The sequence below is a fragment of the Coregonus lavaretus genome (assembly GCF_964263955.1).
Source record: "Coregonus lavaretus genome assembly, chromosome: 26".
NCBI lineage: Eukaryota > Metazoa > Chordata > Actinopteri > Salmoniformes > Salmonidae > Coregonus > Coregonus lavaretus.
This window is the reverse complement of record NC_140013.1, coordinates 31,136,737-31,142,736: the sequence shown is the minus strand read 5'-3', so window position 1 is coordinate 31,142,736 and position 6,000 is coordinate 31,136,737. Positions and strand designations below refer to the sequence as shown.

At 41.0% G+C, this 6,000-nt stretch overlaps 1 pseudogene across 1 annotated transcript in view; it reads left to right on the top strand.

The window, feature by feature from the left end:
- Positions 1-479: 479 nt before the first annotated feature.
- The window catches only part of LOC311101846 (solute carrier family 12 member 9-like), a 51,551-nt pseudogene continuing 46,030 nt past the window's right edge, over positions 480-6,000 (top strand). Inside the window, exon 1 of the transcript in view lies at positions 480-705. The product of the transcript in view is annotated as a solute carrier family 12 member 9-like (transcript). The remainder of the gene's footprint in view (positions 706-6,000) is intronic.

The window sequence follows — 6,000 nt, the reverse complement described above, 5'->3', positions numbered from 1 at the left end:
CCCCTGCTAAATTAGGTTACTTGACGACTTTTATTTGGAAAATGTGCTGTATGATTACATGACCTAGATGGCGATAGGTTCACAATGCTCACGGATTGTTGGAAAGTAGCTACAATGGCAAACCGACAGACAACTTTTACGAAAATGCGTGGTTTTTAATGTAGGCCCACGACAAGATAGTGTTTTCTCTAATTTCGAGTGGAGTTAGGCCACACGAGGAGAAAATGATGTCGAGGTAGGCAAGCTATATCACTATATTGATTAGCATTCAGATTTCAACGATTGGCCCGTGACAATGTTGTCCAGCGTTTGTTTACATGATTGAGAAAACAATTTCTTAGTAAAGTGATGCGTACTGATTTTTGCTTCAATGTTTGGGAGTGAACTCTAGAAACTAGCTTAGTTGATAAAGCAGACACAATTGGTGCCACGGTGTTTTGAAGTTCTTGCTAGTCGTAGTAGCTAACCGCAGCTTCGCCATGTCGGAGAGGACACCACTCCTGCACTATCGCCTCTCCACAAGCGGCAATTAGCAGTCGGGGGAGCATCAGACATGTCTGTCGGGGGAGGCTGTGGAGCAGTCCCCGGCTTTTTCCAGATGGAAGTCGGCGCACCACAGCTGGCCCAAAAAACTCTCCACATTCTTTGGCCTGGTGATACCTACCTTACTGTCTATGTTCAGCATGGTGGTCTTCCTACGAATTGGTGAGTATAGCCTACCGTTATTTATTACAATGTCCGGTGAGTATAGCATATCGTTATTTATGACAGTGTCCACAACATGGCTTTATTATAGGCCCATGTTGGTAAATTTGAGCCAGTTGTTGCCTGGATACCCGACTTTGAATTGGATTGAATTCTACATCTGGCAGAAATTAGCGTTTGAATCAGGAAAGTTAACTCTCACGACCTCTACAAGCCAGAATGTCAAATAAATTTATATTTTGAAGTTAAAATATAATTGTTTTCAACATGCTTGAATAAAAAAACAGACCTGATGGAAATATACATTTTTTCGGTAAACATTCCAAATGTCGACAAAACAAAATACGCTAGACAAGGTGGGATCTTTTTGTGTCGGTAAAATGAATTAAATAAACGCTTTTATGCGCAAATATTGATATAATAACCATAATATCGAAGTAAACTTGGAGTCACGCGATGACATGTGTGGTCCTCCCACTACGACTCGTTAGAAAGGCATGCAGTTTATTAGACTACAGATGAAGAAAGTTATGAACTTCACAGGGTGGTGAAAGTGCAAGGTGACGATCTTAATGCTCCTTTCCAATAAATGTCGAGGGTCTTATTCTGGTGACCTGATCATTGATTCTTGGCTGCCGTTTGACAAAATAATCTCGCTATGTAGGCTATTCGTGCGCTCTAGCTAACAGCGTGCAGATACCAGCTGGCTAGAATCAGGGCGCAACTTTGGTTTTAGAAGTGGGGGGAACATAACTTCGCGGGTGATTTGGGGGGCATCTTATTTTTTTTGGGGGGGGCATCTAAAGCTAATTTCCTGCATTTCTACACAATCTAATATGACCCATGGCCCTTCTAGCCGTCTCTATTTAGAACAACAAAAAGTAAACAAAAATACCCACAGTCATCAAGCTAGGTAAGATACAATTATTAAATATGTTTAAGTGATTGATAAGACTGAACTAGATCAATGATAATTAAATAATCAATAATGTGTTGCACCTTTAACCAATAGCCTAACAAATGAACAACTCTTACAAATAAAGTAAAAATATAGCTGGATCACCCCATCCTGTCCCTGGGGGTCCACCGCCCTGCAGCGCCCCAACCCAACAACTCCACTCAGCTTTAGGATCTTAGTGAAACATTCATTATTGGTTTCAGGTGTGTTAGGTCAAGGCCAGAGAGACAACCAACAGAACGGCAGACCCCCAGGGCCAGGACTGAGCAGCCCAGTAGCTACGGATTGCCTAAATTGGTATCTCCCCTGAAGTGGGCATGTTTTCATTATAGACTCCCTTTGTTGTACAGTATTCCATATAAGGCATCCAGACCTTATGACAGTTGCACAGTATACCCGTAATCTTGTTATGTATCACTAGATTTGATTTATTACTTGACATTTCTTCCATCCGTTGTGGGAGGATAACCAACCTTCCAATTAATGGCAATGCATTTCTTAGCCGCTATAAATTCTAGGTTACACAATTTCTTATAATATAATAATAATATGCCATTTAGCAGACGCTTTTATCCAAAGCGACTTACAGTCATGTGTGCATACATTTTTACGTATGGGTGGTCCCGGGGATCGAACCCACTACCCTGGTGTTACAAGCGCCATGCTCTACCAATTGAGCATTGTCCTGCTGGAAAAACCAATCATCAGAGTTGGGGAACAATGTCAGAGCAAAAGGAAGCAAGTTTTCTTCCAGAACAACCTTGTACGTGGCTTGATTCATGCGTCCTTCACAAAGACAAATCTGCCCGCGATTCCAGCCTTGCTGAAGCACCCCCAGATCATCACCGATCCTCCACCAAATTTCACAGTGGGTGCGAGACACTGTGGCATGTAGGCCTCTCCAGGTCTCCGTCTAACCATTAGATGACCAGGTGTTGGGCAAAGCTGAAAATTGGACTCATCAGAGACGATGACCTTACTCCAGTCCTCTACAGTCCAATCCTTATGTTATTTTGCAAACCTCAGCCTGGCTCTTCTTTGCTTCTCATTGATGAAGGGCTTTTTTCTAGGTTTGCACGACTTCAGCCCTGCCCCTAGGAGCCTGTTTCGAACCGTCCTCGCCGTGCACTTCACCCCAGCTGCCGTTTGCCATTCTTTTTGTAGGTCACTTGATGTCATCCTACGGTTGTTGAGTGACATTCTAATGAGTTGGCGGTCATCCCGGTCAGCAGAGAGTTGTTTTCGCCCTCTGCCGGTCTGTAGCTTTGTTGTCCCCAATGTCTGCTGCTTGACCTTGTTCTTATGAACCTGCGTCTTTGAAATTTTAAGGATGGAAGCAACCTGACGCTCACTGTATCCCTCTGCCAGTAAAGCCAGAATTGAACCCTTCTTTTCCTCACTCAAAACATTCCTTTTCAACTCTTTTGGTATGGTCAATAGTTATTTTTTGATTAATATTACTTTTGAGGTACTATTAGCACTGTTTTTGCCATCCAGCGGGTCCTATTGCATAAGGATAGTGATGACCACAGCAGTGTTTTTTATACTTTTCCTCGTTAAATAAGATTTGGTTCATGTGATCACCTAATCAGTACCTAATTCAGTAGAATGAGGTGTGCCTGTGTTGGAATTCAACAGACACTGGAATGGAATGGCTATCATACATGTAGAGATGCTGATTTAAGAAAAAGTTGCAGTGGTCTCCCAGGTCTTCCTCACATTTTTGTTTTACATGTTTTGTCATCTGGAAAAGCCTATATCAACTCTTGATACAGTTTGGAAATCAGTCTTTAGACTGCCTTAAAATAGGTTTAATCTTTTGAAGCTTCTTGCTTCTCCAGTGTTTTCTGCACAAGAGACAATAAATCATTGTATCTGCAAAATTCACTTCCCTGGCTACCTGACGCTGATGAGACCCCTGTCACCATCTGATCCTGCTCAGATGAGGTATGACAAAGAATTACCTTGGTGTACATTTATACATTATATTATCCAATAATATAATCAATGGTTCAATAATTGAAATTACCATTATTCCCAGATCCCAGATGGTTGCCTACCCATCAACTCAAGATGGAACGTTGTATCCATTCACTAATTGTTATAATATACTGCAAAATTCACCTGCGCTCCATAAACTGGTCTTCCCTGGCTGTCTGACCCTGCAGGGACAGCTGTCACCATCTGATCCTGCTAAGATATGATGAGCATAGTATTGTGTTCTGACTGTGCATCATAACAGTGAAGACTGTAGAGCTGTTTATACCGTGTTAGTGTGAAAAGTAGGGAATTAACTAGGAAAACTGACAGATCAATAACGTTACATTGCTATTCTGACTAATAAAAACATTGCGCTGAAAAAACGTCAGAATATCGGTCTTCGATTTCATCATTTGATTCAGGTCTGGTGTGATTGAGGCAAAAATAATAGCTAAAGTTAGTGAGCTAGCTAGCTAACGTTAGCCGACATTTGGCTAGCTCTAGCTAATGGTATATCAAATTTACTTCTGTTGAAACGGGACAAAACAAAGGCTACAAAACATTTCCAAACACACAACAGCTGTTAGATACTGCTACCTGACGGATAGCTAACTAGAGCTGAACTGGCTGTGGTAGCTACTAGCTAGCTAACTAACTGCTAGTAGTTCATTCATTTCAGTCGAGAGGGGATGAAATATTAGCTAACAGTAACGTAACACATGTCAGTTACACTACTAGCTCAGCACTGGGAATAAATACTTATTTTTCTGTCAAACAGCAGTTACCAGCTAGATCAGTCATCTAAAGAGGAGCCAGTTTCTGCTCTGCTTGCTTTTACAACTCGAAGAAAAAGCGTAACACAGACAGCAGCTGCCTCTGTTCATCTCTCTGAGCAGGTCGGGCAGAACACGTCAACCCTGTTAGCCATATATAGACATGCTAGAAATGTTTTAACAATTTCATTTTTTTTGTGAAGCTTGCATTCAGTTACCACTCCCAGATGCACACAACATGCTTCAATTCCCCCTGTCACAAGGGGATTTATGGATGATTTAAGGTGAAATCATCAACCCTGTTACAGTCAACCCTGTAACTTTATTTGGCAATTAATAGGCATTTACTATAGTCATGTTTTTAACCTCTTGAGATGGGAAAATGTGTTGAAAGTGCTCTTTATGACAGAATCTTAAAATTAGGTGAAATCAAATGTTTTTTTGTTTTTTTTTACTAAGTTACACTTTGTGGAATGACCCTTTTACCACTTGGAAAGTCCCTTGATGTGTTACAGCACAAGGGTATGAACTCCTGAGAGGTGTGAAGAAAAAGTAGGCCTACTGGAGTGAGTGCATCCCAGGACACATTGGGAATGGATCGTAATGGGGGTCATAGTCATGATACTAAATGTGTAATAAAATGTACGACAACAATTTTCTTACTGGAGGAATAGAATAGTTTCGAGTGGACTAATATGTAGTAAAATCTAGTTATTGCTCTTGTTAGAAAGGGCTTTGTTTCCTCGCGCCAAAGCTCCAGTCTCGAGCCATTAATCACGTTCACATGATGCAGAGCTCGAGGTCCAATATCTCTGATGGCAATAATGACAACAGTATCTATAATGTAATCACAAATAATCAGAAGATACGTTTACAAATACAATCACCATTCATGAATATCTCTCATCTATGTTTTCTTTGTTCAGATGTGTTTTATTCTATCACAGAGTTATCACGGTAAGTAAAGTGGTCTGTCTGTGAGTGTTCTCGCTGTCTTGCCTTGGTGTGTTCCCCCCTGTCTTTTGCCCCCTGTCTCGTGATACCTCAGCTGCTGTGGTGTAGACACGCACAGGTTGAACAGCCACTAGTTTGAGAGACGAATACCATTCCACGTAACATAAGCACTGTAGTGCATTGTACCTTATATGGTGCTTCTGTTTCAACAATGCATAGGAGCAATAGGAGTGGGGCCCAGTGAATTGGAAGAGTTCTGTTTTGGTTAAAAGCATGAAATAACTTGTTCTGCATTTAGACCTATTGTTGAATGTTGCAAGGAAATGGTATCATTGTAGAAGTTTGGTATTTTGCCATAGGCTATTATCAATAAATATATTGTCAGTCTAAACTGTTTTTATTGTGTGTGACATTCAACAACATTTCTTATACGAACATAACTGAATGCCTTGACATGGTGTTTTGATTAATAATGACATGACTCTGTATGGGGGAAGAGGGTCAAACTGCTGTCTCAACTGTGTAGTTAAGGTGAAAGCCAATGAGAATTCCCCACTGCATGTTCTTAAAGACAGTTACTGTAAATTCCAACTTCCTGTACAAAGGTTGTTCCACCACTTTGTTAAATCA